The sequence below is a fragment of the Oryx dammah genome, unplaced genomic scaffold (genome assembly GCF_014754425.2).
Source record: "Oryx dammah isolate SB20612 unplaced genomic scaffold, SCBI_Odam_1.1 HiC_scaffold_28, whole genome shotgun sequence".
Taxonomy (NCBI): Eukaryota; Metazoa; Chordata; class Mammalia; order Artiodactyla; family Bovidae; genus Oryx; species Oryx dammah.
The window spans coordinates 82,650,166-82,672,117 of NW_024070212.1; the positions used below are offsets into that span (position 1 = coordinate 82,650,166).

General features: G+C 39.9%; 1 long non-coding RNA gene across 1 annotated transcript in view; it reads left to right on the forward strand.

Moving 5' to 3' along the window:
- Positions 1-1,321: 1,321 nt before the first annotated feature.
- Positions 1,322-21,952, forward strand: part of LOC120857073 — a 170,888-nt gene continuing 150,257 nt past the window's right edge. The window contains exon 1 of the long non-coding RNA XR_005719567.1: positions 1,322-1,399. This is a non-coding gene — a long non-coding RNA (uncharacterized LOC120857073). The remainder of the gene's footprint in view (positions 1,400-21,952) is intronic.

The window sequence follows — 21,952 nt, forward strand, 5'->3', positions numbered from 1 at the left end:
GCATAGCATATCCTTCCTGCCCAAGCATTTTCATGGCACACAAAATCTGAGATGTAAAAATTTGGATAGTTCTTGACTGCAAAATTGTATGGCAATTTCTAAAGAGAATACTTCCAAAATAAGTGCTTGGGAACCTAGGATGGAGTGAGGGAGATGCAGGAGGATTTAATAGCCTTCATTTAATAGTCACTGTGAGTTTTTAAATTTGATCATAGAGGCAAGACAAATTTGTAGTTCACATAAAAATAATCTTGTAGTATCTTGTTATCAGCTAATCATTAGGAAGAAGAGAAGGTTTATTCTGCCTTTACTTTAATGCCAAGTAGGTAGAATGAAGGTAACTCCACTGGATGGAATTATATTTTGAAGCATATACAGACATTCAGGGCACTTCCATATCATTTGGAGTGAGGGAAAATTTCACAAGGGTTTTCCGGAGTTTTATACCGGAAAGTTTCAAATAGAGATGTCACAACATAGCTAGATTAAGTTGATACGTAATATCTATTTCTTGATTTGCATGATTAAAGCATTAGAGAAGTGGCTCAGATATCAAAAGATTTCTCATAAGTGGCAGCGCCAAAGGTAATTACTGTTAAAATGTGCATGCTCGAACCCTGGTCGCTTGTTAACTTCTAAGTTGTTTACAACTTCTTGGGCTGGAATAAAAGTTTTCATTTGACTTTTGCGTATCAAGACCCGTTTCTTATTCCATTTTGATAACGAAAGTGTATTTAGCATTTCTTATACCCTATGTCCTTCAAGACATTAGCTTCAGCAAAAAAAAAAAAAAAAAAAAGTGATAGAAGACAGAGAAGGCACTTCTCAGTATTTCTCATTTTAAAACACTTGTTTCTCAGACAAAAGTAGCTTTATAAAGACAAAGCTAAAATTTGTACTTCAAAAAGCCCCTGATTAATTTAGTCAACTGCTCTCCAATTAGTTATCAAAAAGTGAAGTTAAAACCCTACTGTAAGCCAGGGTACATTAGGAGAGGGGGTGGGGATGGAGAGGGAGAGAGAGGAAAGATGAGAGAGGTTGTTACTCTCAGTCTTTGATTAACTGGTTTCTTTCATTCTAGTAGGGTCTTTATTATTTAGAAAAATAAAAATGATCTGAGGCTCTCTCTCCATTCTCACCCCCAAAATTTGGAGTCGGTAATGGATGTCTACAACCTGGTCCAACATATGCCCCCAAACTAAAACAAACAAACTCATTTGCCATACAAATTGTTTACGATTCATTAAAAAGCAAAATTGCATATCCCGGTGCTGGCAGCTGAGGCCGAGCCTCCACGGGCGGAGGGGGCATTCACTGAGTTGCCTTTGTATGCTGGGAGGACCAAGCCGGAGGTTCCCACTATGCAGCCCGGAGTCTGTGCAGCCAGATGACGCATGAGGTAATTTTAAAGCTTTATTTGCCTTTAGTGCGAAACTCAGATCTTGTACTGTTCTTTGGTTAAAGAAGCATATCAGCTAGGGGCATGTCTAAAAATTTCTTTTTTTTTTTTGAGTTGGGAAAAATTGTTTGGGATGACGAAGGGGTGTGGAGGGAGAGGAAGTGAATGCTATTCAAGGAAAGATAAGAGCTAAGAGAAAATGCAAAATTTGTTTTAATTTTAATTAATCCTCTCCCTCCCAACCCCAAAGTCCTCAATTTCCCATCAGTAATGGGAAGTTTACATTAGAGTTATTTGGAATAAGCAGATCTAAAATGCTGTGGTCTGTGGTCACCTTTGAGGGAAATAAAAATCGATTTATTCTCTATGGTAGCTTCTACAAGTTCTTTAAAGAGCACTCTGATTTCTCACTCCTTTTCAAAGCAAAGATCTAGAAGGACTGAAGTGGAGAAACTTCCTGTAGTATACAGCCTAAACAGCAGCATGTGAGCTTACAGCATTGTTTATTTTTAGTCGACTGCATTGCTAAATGTTTCCACCACTTTTATATTTTATATTCCCGGCGGTAAAACATCTGTAAAATAATTTTAAATGAAAAGCAACTTCCAAGTAAACTTTACATAAAAGAAATGACAGTTTTCCGAGTTACAAAAAGAGGAGCATTTGGTGATCTTTGCAAGAAAGAAAAAAAAGATGACACAATTTGCCATAAAAAGTAACAGTCTATAAAATCTATGAACTCTTGAAATACAAGGAAGTAGAATGTCACCCAGAATATGACATCAGCGTGCAGTTTTTTTTAACTTACAACTTAGCTTAGAAAATAATAGCTAAACCAATCAGTATGTTCATTTCTAGTGTTTAACAAGCTGTATAAGGCGAAAGCAATAGACAACATCACTGCATACAAGCAAACCTTGTTCTTGCTGGCAGAAACTCTTATGGGAAAACAAGTGCCCTGAATAAAAGTTCAGGATGGAAGTGAATAGCCTACTGCTAGTCTAATTAACCAAAAGCCGCGAGTAACATTGTCCTGAAATCACTGGTAAAGTTTCTAAGGTCTAGTTAAGAAATTGCAAGTTCAAACACATATGGACACACATACCCACAACCACCTTAACTCAAGAGTCCTTAGAATGCACATCCTGCTGCACCCCAAGAAGCAGCCGAATAGAATCCTGCAGAAGCTCACTTTTAATAGTCTCTCAGTCCTCAGAATTCCTAAAACATGCCAAAATGATGCCACCACTGGTCCAGGAAGAGGAAAGGAGAACTCTTCCCGGAGAGCATACAATGAAACCAACTTGGCCGTCCTGTAATTCCATTCGCCAGCCTCCTCCAACACCACCCTATTCCTCTCTCTCTCCCTCTCATTTTTTTCTTAAACTGATATCTATGTGAAATGAGCTGAAGTTCACGGTCCAGTTAGGAACGGATAATACATTCATTGTCCTGGCAGCAAACTTTTTTTTCACTCCCTGGAAGAATTCACGCTTGCCGCAAGAATAATAATTACGGAAAACTAGAAATGCGCTGCTAACGAATTAATCCTTAACGAACACCACCCTAACGAGGGCGGTAATGATTTGAGGACTTTCTTCCGCACCGGAGTTGCATCTCCCGTGACAATAAGCTATTGTGCATCCTCCCAACTTGTTCTACCTCTTACAGATCCAGGATGTCAAAGGTTGTCTGGCCTGCTTGACCGTGACATGTGAGTTAACTCATTCCGCGGCTGCAGGGTGGAACTTTTACTAAAACTTTATTTGGACCCAGAATTTTGAAAAGATAGGGTGTGCGAGTCTTTCCCACTCAGTGCTAGAGTTCCTGAGAGACTGAAGACCTGCTTTGACATAAACAAACGGGGGAAAGTTAAATGAGGGCTGTGGGTCCCGGATGGAAAACAGGGAGTGGGGACCCAGAGGTCTCCCACAGGTGACTTCAGGCCATCCAATTAATGGGGCAAACAGCCGAACTCACCCAGGGTTAGCTTCTCCCAGCACCCAACATGTGTCCTCAAAAAATACCACAGTCAAGGAAAAACCACACACCCCAGAATCGTGAAAACAAAAGTAAAGAGGATGTAAAGCTAGACAGAGGGACTAAAGCCTGAGGGCCAGGATAAATGTGTCTCTTTTTTTAAACCCCAAGTTCGACTTGGCTAAACTATCCACCTCTCCCTTAAAACTTCTGATATTCTCTTAAAAAATAAAAATAAAAACAAACAAACAAGCAAAAAAACCAGAAACACAACGACTCCCATTCACTGTTCTGTGGAAAAGCAGGACAAGCCTTCCTGGGAACTCCAGTCTCAGAGTGGCAGAGAGAGGATGGCAGGAGGAAGCGGTGTGAGCCTGCCTCACTGAAGAGTGTGAAAAAAATCAAATGTGAATTTGATGAATGTGAGGTCTGGGACATTTTGTCAAAGAGGGAGGGAAAATAGAAAAGGGAAAAAAAAAAAAAAAAAAAAAAGCAGCCCCGGCTGCCAACTCACCATCCACCAAGTTCTGGCCGAGATGTCGTAGCAGAGCTGCCATTTGATGGAGCCGTCGGAAGCTTTCCCTGCCATTACGCTGTCAGCAAGCTTCATCTGATGCTAACTCACGGGAGATAAGACACCTAATTGAGAAAACATTTGCAGTGGCATGTGGGGCGACATGTAGTCCGGTCCATACCATATGGAATCATGGGTAAAAAAAAAAAATCTCCTTGACAATGAACCAATCTCTCACAGACCCAGTGGCAAGGTGAAGTGGAGATGAAAACTCTTCTGCTCCTAGCACTGTCTTCTCTCTCCTTTTTAAAAAACAAGAACCCACTGCTACACATCAAAGCGAGGCGGTTAAAATTAGGGCTTCATCACTCAGATGATTTTGGTCTGCAAGGGTTTTCCTTTCCTTCCAACAACCAATCCCCCCTCTTTTTTTTTTTTTTTTAAGGAGAATAAAGAGATTTAATAGGACAAAGGCAGGTAGTGGACTGCGGAGGGATCGCCACAGGCTATTAGCCTAAAATTTCTGCTTGACAGATGGAACTGCTTAGAGACTATCATGCGATGTTTTGGGCTTTTTTTTTTCTTTCTACACCACCCCCCCTTCTTCGACTTTAAGTCTGATTCAGTATCTGTTTTTCACAGCCACTTTTCTCAGGAACGTGAGCTGTGCATTTAAAAAAGTGTTTAGTTCAGTTTTCTTGTCTTACACATCTTGTTGGAAGCAAAGCAAAAAAGTCTAAAACTAAGTCTGTGGACAGCTGAACAGGTTTCCCAAGGAATACAAAAAGTCTGGGGAAAAAATATGTTTCCTTACTTACCTTATTTTTTAAAAATGATTCATCAGTTGATTTGGTTGTGAAGGAACAAAAACATGAGAGGACAACATTCAGGTCCCTTGCTTTTTGCTTCTGCTGGTATTGTATTTACATGTGTGTTTTTCTAGGAGGAAATACATTACTGATATTTCACAAGTTCTCATCTAGGTGAGGTACCATGTCTATCTTTGGGTGCACCTTTTTTTAAACAAAAGTTAATTCTGGGCTTTTCCATTGTTTGTTAATAAAGTGGTTCATTTATTTTCAACCCAGGTTAACACAATTCAGGCTAAACTTGACTGAGGACGTCCTTATTCAGGGAAAATTGCATCTGATTTCCTTACTGTAACCGAGCCATCTTCTTCTCAGGGATTTTTAGCCACACATCCTTTCTTTAGCAGGAAAAATAAACCACCACATGGACCTACCAATAAGAATGGCTGTAAAAATAATTTTTTTAAATTTAACTGAGACCTCCAAGAAACTGCTGAATTTCAAGTCATTTGACTTTAGGACTAAGATGGGAGAAAGAAATAGAAAGGATGTCTTCAATTTGTTATATTTTATTTTTGCTAACTGTATGAAATTAGGAACTGTAGAAATACCTTTATAAGAATCATGTACCAAACACATCCCATTTCTTTTCCCCTAAATACAAACGGTTTGCTCATCTCCGAGAAGCTAGCAGTGATGTTATAATTCTTCGTACCCCAGGTCTCCTGTACAGGCACTCCGGAGCATGGGAGGATTTGTCTCCAGTGTTTTTCAGGGTAACTGAACTGTGATTATTTGAAAAGCTGTGCATTTACAGCCAAACTGTCCAAGAGATTTTTTTCTAGTCACGTTTTCAACTGAATAATATTTAGATGAACTTATTCAGGCACAGTATCAGTTCCAAAGAGGTGAAATTTTGGTGGCTTTTGTTTTCCTATTTCTGACCTCTTCCTTAGTTGGTGTTATTTTAACCACTTAGAATCAGCAAAATGGCTGCTTTGACAAACATAATTCCGGCAAAGCAAATTTTATCCAGTTGCACCTGAAATGTTTTAGCATTTAAAGCACGATCTACAGACTGCTTCTTACAGAATGAACCACAAATCTAGTAAGTATGGCATTTTCCCCCTTTCTCATCCCTCATTTAATGGGATTTCTCCAAATGAGTGTAGGCGGTGGTATTGAAAATGATTGTCAAATATGGATATTGCCATTACTCTTAGAAGCATTTTGTAGTCTTTATTCTTTTGGTGTCACCTCTCTGTTGAGAAAGAGAGTCAGAAGCACAGAGAACACTAAGTTACTTTAGGTGTCCACAAGCAAAACCTTGCCAGTCAAAACAGTTGTTGCCTTGTATAACTGCAACATCATTAAAACGACCTAGTCTTTCTTCAGCTTACCATTTGGAGAACAAAATAGGAAAAGAGTTGAAAATTCTGTATAAATGTAAAATAGTATAAACCAGAAATAAAAGGGAAAAGAGAAAAGAAATGAAGTAGCATTCTGCCTTTGAATCAACCTCTTGTTCCATCTCATCCTTTCCAACTTGCCTTTGACAAGCAGACAAAACCAAAGTTCCCTTGCTTTAGAGTCTGCTCAGCCTTCTTCTAGAGTACAAAGGCACAAGGGTATTTTGGATTCGTGGGTCCAGGTTTGTGGGTACAATTTTTAATTTGTCCTGCAGCAGACTCTGAAGTTGAACGTGTCACTGATCTGAGACTCAGAACACCCCATGCACACACATTGTTTATGAATGAATGGGGCATAAGGTAAACTGGAGTCCAGATTTCATTCTGTGAATGATGGAATACTCGGGAGGATTTTACAGGAGATGGCAAAGTAGTTTTGAACAAAGAAATGAGAAATATTATTGGATAATAGTGTTTTAAATCCAAAACAATTAGGTGCATTTAACTTTATCATTGTTCTCTAAGAGGCTGGTGGAAACTGTCCTTTCCCATATAGCAATCAATCTTTTCACAGTGTGGCCTGTTGTTAATAGCCTTAAAACAAGATTAAATAAAACATGTTAAATATTGCAATTATTGTGGGAAATAAAATTATTTGGTGAGCATAATGGGGAGCAATTCAAGCATTTAACATGATCCAGGAAATGCTACTCCAAACAATTGCATTTGCTTTATGCATTTTTCCCCTTTGATTGCTGACAGATGCCTTTTTGGAAACAAACATCTAAATGGTTTGCTTTCAGTCAGAAAAAAAAATTAACAGAAAGTGGCTACATGTTTTGAATTTAACTCTTGTCATTTGAATACTTCTTCCCACTGCACGTGAATGAATCTGAGGCAAAAACAGCACTCTTGTCAAGAAATGAGCCCATCCGGATTGGAACTTTCTTACTTCCTTGGAACGTGTTTTCTAAGAAGTAGGAATCCCCTTAGCTATGAAGTCAAATGGTGGGTTAAACTGCTGGGCATGGATGAAGAGTATGGCCCGACTGACTCTGGGGGAACATTAGAACAGGAATCGTTTTCTCATAACAAGAGCCCCCCGGGGCAAAGAACAAGTCACTTTCCAGCCTCTTTCTGGCAGTCTGTGGCCAATGCTGTCCAAATCAGCTACCCACCTGCCTTGGTTGAATGGAAGAACCTGGAAGAACTGAGGGACTGGGGCATTCCCATCTGTGTGTTTACTGCAGTTCATTTGGGTAAAGACCTTGAAGACTTCACTGCCAACAGGTGTGCAATACCAAGGCAAGATTTTGGTTTTTGTTGTATGATGCTAAAAGTCAACATGAAATGGAATATTAATGATTTTCAGAGGCTGGATAGCAGAGTCATTGGAAAGACAGTTTCTGAAGTCCAATTGCCCATATGCTGGCTTGGTTAGTTACTGTGTGACCACTCCCCAGGTTACTTAACATCTTTGATTCTCTGAGTCCTAATCAGAAAAATAAAGATAGCAATTGTTATTAAATATATACATACATACGTACACATATATATAAAATTGGTAAAAAATATGCATAAAATCAATAGTTTCTGATATGTAACAAGTTTTCAAGCAAAATTATTATTTTGTTATTGATGTTTTGTTACTATTATTCCTTTGTGGAGGGAATCCCCTTTCTTTCTGCTTCTGGTTCTGCCCTGTGAGACTGGGTTAGATACCTTCACTCTGTGCTTCCATAAAAATCTGTGCCTTGCTCCATTCAGCTCTTAGTACCCTTTTTTGGAACCATCTGCCTCCCAGTCAGCCTTCCCTCCTGAACCTTGAGATGCTTGAGGGCAGGGGCTGTGTCTTGTTTATCTCAGTAGCTATGAGGTCAAACTCTATGATGGACAAACAGTAGGGGCTCCCTAAATAGAGAAAGATGGTAAAAAGGCACAGAACATTAGCTGATTTGAAATTTGCATTCATCTCATAATTTAAGAGCCTTTTCATTTACCTTGAACTACTGACCATTCTAGTACAACATCTGCCTTTACTAGTTAACACCCTTCTTCAAGACCCCAGTTTGCAGTGATGTCTAGCACCTTTGAATTCCTGTTGCCTTCCTTATCTGTATCATCCACTGGTACTCTCAGAGACAGATTATACTCTTATTTTCTTTAATGAACACAGGTCATTCATTTATTTATTCATTCACTCATTTAGTAGAAACTTTTGCAATGTTGGCAAGTACCTTTTTTTTTTCCTTTTGAAGCTTTGTTTCTAGGGCTATTAGAAATTTGAAACTTAGAAGAGCAACTTGATTTTGCGTGCAATAAGCAACTTGATTTTGCGTGCAATAGCTAACATTGAGTGTTTCCTCTTAGCTAGGCACTGTTGTAAGATTTTTCTTTTCAGATAGGTCCTATGAGGTTGGATCTATAACTAACTCTATTTTAAAAGCAAGAAAATAGGCTCTAAGAGTTGAAGCAACTTGTTTTGGGTCCTGGAGCTAGAGATGGAAGAAGTATTCAAGGCTAGAAATTATGACTCCAGAGCTTTACCAGGCTGGTGCTGCCTCCAAACCATGAAAGCACTCAGCACCTGCTAAGTGCTTGTTGAGGTACTTTCAGGTGTGATATACCATTTAAGCTCTACAACAACCTAGAAGGTTAGTATTATTTTCAATTTGCAGGTCAAGATCCAAAAGGTAAGAGCCTTGCCTAAGGACACATACGAAAGTTTGAAGAGCTGAAGACAGCCTGGTACTTACTTGACAAGAAAGCCCAGCTTTTCCTGCTCTAGTTAGCTAGCTCTCAGAAGATTTTTAAAAATTTCTTTTGTATCATTGGTTGTTGAGCTTAATGAAACAACTCTCCAAATTTTTGAAAATAATGAAATTAGAAATGTACCCTGTTGCTGAAACTGAAGTTCAGTTTAGAGCAATGGGTATCTAAGACTTGAAAAAAAGCTTGTATGAAAGAGAGATTATCTATAGCCAAGGTCTTTTCTAACTTTAATCAGGTGGAAAATCCTAAAATGATGTTCAGGACGTCACTGTCTAACACTGAAAATAAAAATGTCACTCACATGTAAGCTTTGAAACCAGAGGAAGAATCTACAGGAAAGGATAGACAGTCTAGTTCTGCTGAAGCCTAGAAAAATGCCAAAGTCTCTGGTGGGAGATTTAGCCCTTTATGATGAAAGTATCAAAGTCTTTTGCACAGGTACTCATATTACTAGGCATGAGTGTGGGGACTTAAAAAAACAAAAAACAAAACAAAACAGTGTCCCAAGTCACCTGGCATGGTTTTCTCACCGTATGGCAGAAGCAAATGCTGCAAAGCTGAAAAGGGCAGAATTGAAGAAAATGCCAGGGGGTCCAGACAGCCCCATCCATTTTAATAATATGCCCAGAGATTGTCCAGATTTTTGATCTAGGATATGTATCTTTTTGTTCAAGAAAAATATTGATAATTTTTTTCAGCAGAAACTCACCCGCCTGTGCCCCGTGAAGAACTGGGTTTAGTGGCCGTTCTTGTTCTTCACTGCCATTTAGAAATTCTCTTTTATTTTCTCTGCATTTTCTGTCAACCAGCTGCCACCCAAGATTGAACTAAACCCTCTGCCCCCTGTTAAAAAGGAAAAAAAAAGGAAAGGAAAAACATGCATACAACACAACCCTCTAATAAGTATATTCACAACTTCTATGCAAGACGCTTAAGAAAACTAAAAGGTTAATATATTCTAACTAGATGTTGGGTATAGAATGTCAGATCTGTCAAATTTCATTATAACTTGCTGCTCATTGGAAAAGATTTGATTTCTTTTGCCACTGTCCTACTATGTTCAAGTCACAGACTGCCAGCAGCAGCTCACTGAAGACCACAGGCTGGCAGTGAGCGGGCTCGAGTGGGAAACCAGCCGCAAGGACCATCTGTTTCCGATTTCTAGCTGAGCCAAGATGTGCAGCGAAGTGCATTCCATTCACCAGGCCAGCTTCTCCCCTGCTCAAGTTATTAGTGTTACAAGTGAAATTATCTTTTCCAAACAGCAGGGGAGCTATAATCCTTATGGAACAGGACTTTACAATACACACAAGCACTCACAAAACACACACCCATAGACACACACACACACACACACCATTCAGGCACCCTTTGTTCAAGTTGTGTGGAAGGCTTCTTGTAAATTTAATTACAGCCTTCACGGGGTTTATAAAGTATGTTTTATTAAGCATGATAACCTCTGCGGCAGCAGCATATACATTGGCCTCATTTAGTCTAATTGAATGATCAAGTATCTTTAGGATGCTTTTTGTGGGCATGGTTAAAAATGACAAGATGGATGCATTTAAACCATCTTAAAATGCAACAGCTTTCAGAAGCATAATGGCTTTTTAGTAAAAATCAATGGAAGCCCTCGCTTGGCTGGCCCAAGTGAGCCAGTCTCATGCAAGTAAACAGAGCAGAGACTAGTTAGCCAGCCATGGAGTCCTCAAGTGGACAAGTGACTGGTGTCCCCATGTAAGTTGGCAGACTGTAATAAGCTACATTTTTGTGAGTCGGGATTGATCTTTTGTCTCAAGATTGATCATTTTTATAGAAATTTTGAGGTAAAGAAGCAAGACTGATTGTGTGCTGGTATAATAACGATAGCAAAAGAAGTCAGGAGGTCTTAATTAATTAATGTCATACACATGAGTTTAGTAACAACAAATGCTTACCACTGTGCTAGGTGCTCAGGATACAAATAAGAGAAATGTGGGACCTGCCATCGAGGAGTCTCCCAACTAGTGGAGGAGGCAATGGAGCAGGCACCTCTGTTACAGTGCAGTGAAACTACACTGGCTTCTAGCCTTCATTCTTCCGCATTCTCCATGCATGACCCTGGTTTGTCATGAGTTCTCTATAGGCTGCGTCTATAACATGGAGAGGGCAATGGCTTACTTTCAGGTAATATTCCTGGAATGAAATTAACTATGTAAAAAGGTGAAAGTCAGTGACAAGAACTTAGCAGGTACTCTACATCCATTAGTTTCCATTTCTTTCTAGTCATCCCCTGAATACATGACAATCTCATGTATTGAAGAGTGAACTTCCAGCAGATTTCTCCTTTGTGGTTGAGTAGCACGTTGAATCCAAGGAGGCTGCCTCTTTGGCAGGGTGACTCTTTATTCACATCATTCAGCTCAGGCCAAAGGGTTCTGAGAACCAGCCCTGCATAAGGCACCAGACAGTGTCATGAACAATTAGGCACCTAATGTGTGCTTTTGTATGATATTGAATGAGAGACTGATTTTTCCAAAAAATAACTTTTTTTCTTTTCAAAGCAGGGATGGCATAAATTTGTTTAAAGTTAAGAGAAGGGAATGACAAGCCTCTTATTTGGTAGATTAAGAAAATGAGACCCAGCAGAGAGACTCACCTGGAGTCATGCAGCAAGTTAGTGGCAGAGACAGGGCTCCAACCCAGAGGTCCTAATATTCAGTGCCTCTGTTGCCACTGAACCACTTGTTTCATAGCATTTGAAGAGCTGTGTCCTGGATTCTGTAATTCAGAATTACAGCTGGATTCAGAGGCACAGGAGACCCAGCCACTGCTGCCTCTGCTGATTATATTATACACCTGGCAGTTGGGCCGCTGTGCTTTATTCCTATTTATGGACAGAAATGAGGCATCTAGCACAGCCTGCTTATTGGGTTGATGGGAAAGGGAAGGACGAGTGCCCCAGGTGGGTGGCAAACTCTGAATCTTGGGTAAGGCTGAGTGGAGATTTGTGTGCAAGAATTTTATTGGGGAGGCTTTCAGGATCAACACCTGCAGGGAAGGAAAAGGAGACCTGGGCAGAGGGAGGAGTTAAAAATCCATGCAGTTCCAGCAAAGGTGTGGCTAATTCTACAGGGAACCCAGAAGCTGAGATCTCCCTGCAGAACTGTACCAAATTGATCAAGGGGACCAGACCTTTGTACTCTTGCAGTGACCAACCAATCATTAAATGCAGCTTTGGGCTACACGAATATTTCAGCCAAGACAAAATCCAGAGGGGCTTTTAGCTGAGAATTGTCAACTTCCAATGTTCCCAGTAGCTGCAGGGTATCAGATGGTATGCCACAGGAGCTAACTGAACTTAGAGAAGTCAAATGGCTTTCTTAAGGACACCTGCCAAGTTAGTGGCAGACTTGTGCCTGGAGTTCATGAGTCCCAGTCCTAGCTTTTATTTATTTCCCAAATGGCAGGGAGAAGGCTTCATGCATTATTTGAACAGAATATACCCAGTACACCTCTTCTTTTTAAGAGAGCTACATGTCTTTAAGTGAACATTGGGAACTGCTATATTCATTACCAGAATGATTGCTTTGGGAATTACCAATTTACAAGGATTGTCTGTTAATAGATACATACAGAAAGAGAAAGTCATATTTGTGAGTGAGAAGAGAAATCTGTGAGGGATCAGAGACAAGCTCTTGCAAGGACACATCTAGGAGCGCCTTCTCCCATGGAGATGTAACAGCGGGCAGGGAAAGGAAGCCAAGGCAATGAGAACAATGGTGGGCATTTCTTGGCTTTCTCTCCAGCGACTGGCATCTTTCTTGTCATATACAAAGGTTCAGGGAATGAATGAAAGAGCTATTTGCAATGTGACACTAAACCCATGCAATCAGATCATTGTACCTCCAAGGAACTTCTTGGTTGAATAATGTGTTGACATCTCCCTGGAGTCTTGCACCACCAGAGAAGAGAATTTGGGTGAGGAAAGCGGGAAGCAATGAAATGAAAAAACTGATGTTTCTTAGTCCCTATATTTTCATCTCAAAAAAGCTCTCCCATCTGAGCACTTGGTCAGAAACGATATGAAATTAAAATGTCAGCGTCCAAAAGGTTCTGTGCTGTCTGTGGCTGCTTCCATGCTACACTGGTAGACGAGGGTAGTTATGATGGAGACCATATAGTCTGTAAAGTATAAAATATTTACTATGTGGCTCTTTGCAGAAACAAGTTTGCTGACCCCTGGCCAAGTGAATGGGGCTTAGGGTTTGAAGTCCAACAGGCTTGGATTCAAATCCTGAGTCTTCAGTATCTAAGTGTGATCTTCAACGAATTTCTTAAACTGCCTCTATGTTAGTTTGCTCACTTGAAGAATGGTCATAAAAATACTTTACAGGCTTGTAAAGATTGAAGAAGATACTGTCATATAAGCTCCTGGCACTAGTAAGCCTGAAGTAAAATTATTTATTTAAAATAATTAATGACAATTTCGATATTTTGAGCTATTAATAGCATTTGTGATAAGACAAATATGATAACATTGTGAAATGCCATATTCATTGCCAGAATATCTGCTTTGGGAATTATCAAATAAAAGGCATTGTCTGTTAGTAGATAAACGAGGAAAAAGAAAGTCCTATTTGAGTGAGAAGACAAAGCTGTGAGGGATCAGAGACCAGTGTTGCCAGAATTTCTCAAAAAAGAATAATTATAGCTGAAATTGATTGAGTGCCTACTATACCATGTTGCTAAGTATTTTACATGCTTTGCCTTGTCTGATCATCATTCCAAACTATGAGTTAGCAAGCATTGTCGCTCAATTTTGCATATGAGGAGACTGAGGTTTAGAGAAGTTATGTAAATTAAGCAACATAGACAGTAGGAGGCAGAGTCATGACTTGGGCCTGGAATGTTCTGATGCCAAAGTTTCTGCCTTAACTGCTGTGATTTTGTGAACATCTTCTGATGAAAGCAAGCGACTGAGTTTCGGGACTTACAGCAGATCCCGGTGATTGACATATTGGAATATCACTCAGTTCTGCAGAAGTGCCAATTTATGGAAATGTTTGTTGCAACTTCCTATATCCATTCTAGAGTCAGTTTCTCAGAGACTTCTCATGAGAACTACAACCAGGGTGACTCCTTGAGAATTGTCCTATTACGGTCGGTCCTGCCTGTGCTCTGTTACTTGGGTCTAGGGATATGGGTATTGCTGTACTGTGAGTGGATGAACAAGAGTATGCCTGTATGACTGGGATAAAATGCTGTGATTAATAAAATCTGTTTGGTCTGTAAGTATTATTTCTTGACATGGAAATAAGCTCATAAACTATTTTGCCAAAGACCAAACCTAAGCATAATGATCTCAATTTGCTAATTATGTGTATATATGTATACGCTTTCAAAAAGATTGGAAAGGAATATGCCAGGATATTCAGTAGTTGTCTATATCTGGGTTCTTTCTATTTCTAGAATTCGAAAACAATGTTTGTAAAATTGTGCATAAATAAGAAAATATGTCTTTTAATGCCTGCTGTGCTACAGTCTATGGGGTCATGAAGAGTCGGACATGACTGGGTGACTGAACAAGAACAAGAAAATATGTATTATAAGTGATGTGGAACTATGTACCAAAACACTGAAAAATCCTTACATTCTTTAATGTTATCATTTCACCTTGGTACACGATCAAGGTAGATAAGTGCTCGGTAAATGTGGAACAACTATTGTATACACAGATACATGTTCATTTTAGTGTCATTTGAAATAGTGAAGTCAGAAAAAACATTCAGCATGGCACAACTACTCTCAAGTATATTATGTAGCTATGAAAGAAAATGTTTGCAAATGGAAAATGCTTATAGTACTGTAAAAAAGCAGGATACAAAATGAACATACAGAAAGAGTGTAGTTCAGTGAAAACTCAACAATCTATTCATTAAAAGACAGAAAGAGCACAATTCAAGTGTTAATGGTTGTGTATATAATTGGTGGAATTATAATTTTTCTCCTTTTTCTGCTTGTCTGCCATTTCAAAAGTTCCTGTAATGAATGGATACTGTTTCCATAATGGAAACAAAATACCTGTTAAAATTGGAGATCTGTGTCTATTGCTGATTAGTTTTAATGACCGCCCTCCCTGCCCACTGCCCCCCAGCCCCCTAACAACTGATTTCTTCTCTGTTGCCTCTTTGCTTAGCTGGATATTTCCCAGGTTAGTCACAAGAAATTTAACAGGAACACCAAGCTGGGAACCAGGAGATATGGAATCTAACCAGGGCTGCGCCACTATCTCTCTGAATACTCCTGGCTAAGTCCCTTTTCTTCCCAGGGCCTCAGGTTCTTTATCTATAAAATGAAGATAACTTAGATGAGATCAGGGGTACCTGGAGACTGGGCTGAAAGAGAGAGACAGGTCTCAATAACAGTATGTAGTGATTCATATTTATTTTCTTTTGTGTATCTTCTATAGATATTTTCTTTGTGGTTATCATGGGATTTATGTAAAACAGGCTATTTTAAGTTGATAACAATTTAATTTCACAAATGAAAATTCTATTCTTTTGCCCACCCCTTGTGCTATTTATGTTACAAGTAACATCTTTTTAATATAGCATATCTATCCATTAACATATTTTTATAGTCATATTTTTATACTTTTGTCCTTTAGCTCCTTCAGTATATATTAAAAGTGATTTAATACCACTATTACAGCATTACAATATTCTGTATTTGTCTATACATTTACCAGAGAGCTTTATAGTTTCATATAGTTTGATGTTACTGTATAGCAATCTTTTTAAAGGACTCCACTTAGCATTTCTTGTAAAGATAGGTCTAGTGGTGATGAACTACTTCAGATATTATTTATCTGGGAAAGTCTTGACTTTCATTTTCTTTTTTTTGAGAGAATTTTCCTGAATATAGTATTCTTGGTTGGATTTTTTTTTCTTTCAATAATTTAAATATATCATTCCATTCCTTCTGGCCTTTAAAATTTCTTCTTTGAAATTTGTTGATAGTCTTAGGAAGGCTTCCTTGCATTTTTCTCTTGCTGCTTTCAAAATTATGTCTTTGTCCTTGATTTTGACAATTTGATTATGATGTGTCTCCGTGAATTTCTTTGGATTGATCCTAGTTGAGATCAGGTGCACTTCTTAAATCCAGATGTCTGTTTCTTTCCCTAGATTGGGAACTTTTTTAGCCATTATTTCTTCTTTTTTTCTTCTCTTCCTCTCTGAGACTTCTATAATACATATATCGTTCCACTCAATGGTGTCCCATAAACCCCTTCAGCTTCCTTCATTCTTTTTTATCCTTTTACATTTTGCTCATCTGACAGGATAATTTCAAATGACTTGTCTTCAAGTTCACTGATTCCGTCTTCTCAGTCAAGGCTGACATTGAACCCCTCTAGTGGATTTTTCTATTAAGTTTATTGTATTCTTCAACTTCAGAATTTCTCTTTGTTTTCATTTAAATATTCTCTCTCTCTTTTGATAGTCTCATTTTGTTCATCAATAATTTTCCTGAGCTCACTGAGCATCTTTTTGATGGATATTTGATGATTTTTGTCAGGTAATTTGTATGCTTCTGTTTCTGCAGGCTGGTTTCTGGAGATTTTATTCCTTTGATTGGGCCTTGTTTCTGTGTTTCTTCATGTGCATTGTGTTGAGCTTTGCTGTTCAGTCATGAAGTTGTGTCTAACTTTTCGTGATCCCATGAACTACAGCATGCCAGGCTTCCCTGTCCTGCACTATCTTTTGGAGTTTGCTCAGACTTATGTCCATTGAGTCGGTGATTTTATCTAACCATCTCATCTTCTGCTGCCCCCTTCTCCTCTGGCCTTCAATCTTTCCCAGCATCAGGGTCTTTTTCAGTGAGTTGGCTCTTTGCATCAGGTGGCCAAAATATTGCAGCTTCAGCATCAGTCTTTCCAATGAATATTCAGGGTTGATTTCCATTAGGATTGACTGGCTTGATCTCCCTGCTGTCCAAGGGACTCTCAAGAGTCTTCTCCAGCACCACAAGTCAAAAGTATCAGTTCTTCAGTGCTTAGCCTTCTTTTTGATCCAACTCTCACATCCATACATGACTACTGGAAAATCCATAGCTTTGAGTATATGGACCTTTTTGGCAAAGTAATGTCTCTGCTTTTTAATATGCTGTCTAGATTTGTGTTGAGCTTTACATATTTGAAAACACAGTTGCCTCTCTCACTGTTTATAGTCTGGCTTTGTACAGGAAAGCTCTTCACTAACCAACATGGCTAGAGATTCTGGGAGCCTCTCAAACCTTTCCTGAGGTTGCCAATTAGAGAGGTTTGTCAACTTTTCCCCTGGAGCTTGTAGTCTCTTTGTTCCTCTGGTGTCTGTCTATGGTATCACAAGTTCTCTAGTGCTGTCGCAAGTCACTGATTCTCTTTTGTTCTCTGTGATGCCCAGGTGTCCACAAGTGCTCTATGCCAGTTCTCTATGCCAGTTCCACAAGTGCTCTAAGTCAGGCAAGAAAGAAACCAATCCCTCTGCGAGCCCCCTTGAAAATGTGAATGTTGGATGCACATTCCACACTTTTCTTTCCCTCTCAAGAAAGAAGCCACAAGAGTGTTTCCCTCTGATCCTGATGAGCTGTGCTCGTTTCTTTCATGGTGTTACAAATTCTGTGATGTTGTCATAAACTGCTGAGCTCTCTTTGGTTCTCTGTGATGCCCAGATACTCAAGATATTCTGGTTCCTAATCAGCACTTCACATCAGGTGAGACAGAAACAGTTTCTTAGGTAGCTTCCCCCCAAAGCTGGAGAGTTGGACATACATTCCACTCTTCTCTTTCTATCCCAAGAGAGAATCCATGAGTTAGACTTTTCCTCTTGATTGCAACCTATGCAAACTTGGGGAAGGAGGTGATGTGGTTGAAATAAAACGCCTTTTCTTACCAATTTCAATGTAGCTATTCTTGCTTTTGAATGCTTTGCTTGAAATACTGCAACTTTCTAATTTATAGGAATACTTATAAAGGCCTTTGGATCATATATATTGTTAAGTCAAGGAACAAGGTCTGGGGCTTCCTCTTCCACCATCATGCTGATGTCACTCTCTCATACCTCTTAAATAGTGAGAAAAGAAAAGTTGCTCATATAGCACTCTCATGCACAAAAGTACACGCTTCCTCTTCCCTGACTCTCCTACCTCTGGTCCCCTTATTTCCATAATCTTTCCACTCAAGTGCCTTTACTTCACTATTGCCTAGCCAATGAGCTCTGATATTTCCTAAATAGGTACTAAAGTATCACCTCTAGAGTCAAACCATAGGGGTTTCCTCTCTGGGATTTGCAGTGGAGGGCTGTACATATTACAAGCAAACCAAGAAAAGGGATTTATTCAAGAGCACATGGGCACCTTTGTTTCTTAGGGTCTGTTGTTGAGTGGCTGACACAAACCTTTAACCCTATATATCTTCTTTTATGACTATCACCTTTCAGGTCTCAAAGAAAAACTTTTTAGCATGTCTAGTCCATGAGATTTGAGCACAATATTTTTTCAAAGGGAACCACTGTTTGAGATGATAGCTCACATCTTCATATGGCAACAAATTTCATTGTTAAACCTTCCAGGAGAATACTACAAAGTGAGGAATTAAATGACTTTTACTTAAGGTTTCAGTTCAGTTCAGTTGCTCAGTCATGTCTGACTCTTTGCGACCCCATGAATCGCAGAACGCCAGGCCTCCCTGTCCATCACCATCTCCCGGAGTTCACTCAGACTCACGTCCCTCACGTCAGTGATGCCATCCAGCCATCTCATCCTCTGTCGTCCCCTTCTCCACCTGCCCCCATAGCTCCCAGCATCAGAGTCTTTTCCAATGAGTCAACTCTTCACATGAGGTGGCCAAAGTACTGGAGCTTCAGCTTTAGCATCATTCCTTCCAAAGAGATCCCAGGGCTGATCTCCTTCAGAATGGACTGGTTGGATCGCCTTGCAGTCCAAGGGACTCTCAAGAGTCTTCTCCAACACCACAGTTCAAACGCATCAATTCTTTGGTGCTCAGCCTTCTTCACAGTCCAACTCTCACATCCATACATGACCACAGGAAAAACCATAGCCTTGACTAGACGGACCTTAGTTGGCAAAGTAATGTCTCTGCTTTTGAATATGCTATCTAGGTTGGTCATAACTTTTAGAAAATATTATTTGCATTACATCCAATGACTTGGGACTCAGATTGCAAAATACTTTTAAGTATTTACAACCCTCTTTTAATGATGTCAGTTGTATAATACTGATGGATCCTGATGATCTAAACAATGGTTTTCAACCCTAGAGTACATTAGAATCACCAAGAAAGCTTAAAAAAACAATAAAACAAACAAATGTACTTGGGGCTCACCCCAGACCAATTAAATCAATCTCCAGGGATAGGGTCCATAAAATGCCCAGTTTTTTGGTAAAGCTTCTCAGATTATTTTAATGAGTAGCCAAAAATAGAAACAATTGGCTGAAAGGAAAAAGTGAAGAATTTGATTTCCAATCATATCCCTGCTTCTGTCTTTCAATTCATACTGATATTCTTGGTGTTCAGTGTCCATACTGTGGTTCTCGTAGATTGCACAGTTACCCTTTCTGCTTCTTTTACAAACCATCTCAACCTCTGTCATCCAGTTAGTAACTTGATAAAGTTTTATTTATTTGTTTTTAGTTATGCTGGGGCTTAGTTGCAGGATGCGGGACCTTTCAACGTGGCACATGTACTTCTCTTTGGCTGTGGCATGGAGATTCCAGAGAGCACAGGCTCAGTAGTTGTGGTACATGGACTTAGTTGCCCTGCAACATGTGGGACCTCAGTTCCTTGACCAGGGATTGAACCCATGTCCTTTGCATTGGAAGGTGGATTCTTAACCAGTGGACCCCCAGGAACATCCCATCCAGCTAATGACTAGTTTTGTTTGCAGACCTTGCTTTCATTGCCCTACCTTTTAGTGACTGCTTCTTCTGTAATTTCCTCTAATTTTAGCACATCTATACCCATCAACGAGAGCAGGAACAATGCTGTGTCCATCTCTATGTCACATCACAAGCAGTGTTTACCCATGGCAGGTTTTCTGGAAATGCTTGTTCTTGGTGACTGTGCCTTCCTTAGGGAAGGTGGACAGATTCCACTTTGCAGAGGTAGTGAGGAACTGGAGGAGCACAAACTCTTTTTCCTTCAGTTTGAGGCATCTTTAGAGTGAAGGCGAAAGTCCAGGATTTTGGGAAGGATCCTGCCTGTATTGGTTCAGTTCAGTTCAGTCGCTCAGTCATGTCCGACTCTTTGCGACCCCATGAATCGCAGAATGCCAGGCCTCCCTGTTCATTACCGTCTCCCGGAGTTCACTCAGACTCACGTCCCTCACGTCAGTGATGCCATCCAGCCATCTCATCCTCTGTCGTCCCCTTCTCCACCTGCCCCCATAGCTCCCAGCATCAGAGTCTTTTCCAATGAGTCAACTCTTCACATGAGGTGGCCAAAGTACTGGAGCTTCAGCTTTAGCATCATTCCTTCCAAAGAAATCCCAGGGCTGATCTCCTTCAGAATGGACTGGTTGGATCTCCTTGCAGTCCAAGGGACTCTCAAGAGTCTTCTCCAACACCACAGTTCAAACGCATCAATTCTTTGGTGCTCAGCCTTCTTCACAGTCCAACTCTCACATCCATACATGACCACAGGAAAAACCATAGCCTTGACTAGATGGACCTTAGTTGGCAAAGTAATGTCTCTGCTTTTGAATATGCTATCTAGGTTGGTCATAACTTTTCTTCCAAGGATTAAGCATCTTTTAATTTCATGGCTGCAGTTCACCATCTGCAGTGATTTTGGAGCCCCCCCAAAATAAAGTCTGACACTGTTTCCACTGTTTCCCCATCTATTTCCCATGAAGTAATGGGACAGGATGCTGTGATCTTCGTTTTCTGAGTGTTGAGCTTTAAGCCAACTTTTTCGCTCTCCTCTTATCATTTTATCTGATTTCTTCTACTTCCATGCCATGGTGAGGTGTTGGATCAGGCACAATGTCTGTTATAATGACAAACAGCTTAAGCCAAAATTCACTGCTATGGTAGGGGCCTGGACTAGACCATAGCTTAGAAATACATCTTATTTCTATATCTCCTTTGCATGCATGCTAAGTCACTTTAGTCATGTCCAACTCTGTGATCCTATGGACTGTAGCCTCTCCTCTGTTCACGGGATTTCCCAGGCAAGAATACTGGAGGGGGTTGCTATCCCTTCCTCCAGGGGATCTTCCCGACCCAGGAATCAAACCGTTGTCTCCAATGTCTCCTGCTTTGGCAGATGGGTTCTTTACCACTAGCGCCTCTTGGGAAGACCTTAGATCAGCTTTTATATCTCCTAAACATCTCCTGATGTTGCCTTTCTTGGAAAAGGAATCTTAATGCAATTCACACACTTATATGAACCATTTTTATATTCATTCAACCATTCATGTCTTCATAACACATTTGTTGAGTACCTTGCATGCCAGTTCTGCTTCAGGCCCTGTGAAGCCTCAGTAGGGCCTGTCTGCCAACTAGGTACCAACAACTTTCAGAACTGGGATGTAGGGAGTAATAGTAATTCCTTACAATTTTTTTCCTACAGTTTATTTAGCTCAACTGTGCAGAGTAAGCACATTTAGAAAAATGAATCATACCTGAAATGGAACAACATAATCTTTGCAAGGGCTTCTCTGGTGGCTCAGATGGTAAAGAATTGAAAAGTTGTTGAATCACGACGCCGGGATTCTTGGTCCCCGGAGGAGAAGAATTCAATCCGGGGCCAGAGACGAGGCTTGATTGCTCAGAGTTTTTGTGTAATAAAGTTTTATTAAAGTATAAAGGAGATAGAGAAAGCTTCTGACATAGGCATCAGAAGGGGGTAGAAAGAGTACCCCCTTGTTAGTGTTAGCAATGAAGTTATATACTCTCCAGTAAATCCAAAGAATGTCTGGAGGTTGTAAAGACCTCACCAGACCTACTCCCATAATTTACATTATTAAGATAACAGAATTAGCCAGAAGGTTTAATCCAGAGACTGTCCTCAGGCAGAATACATTGTTGT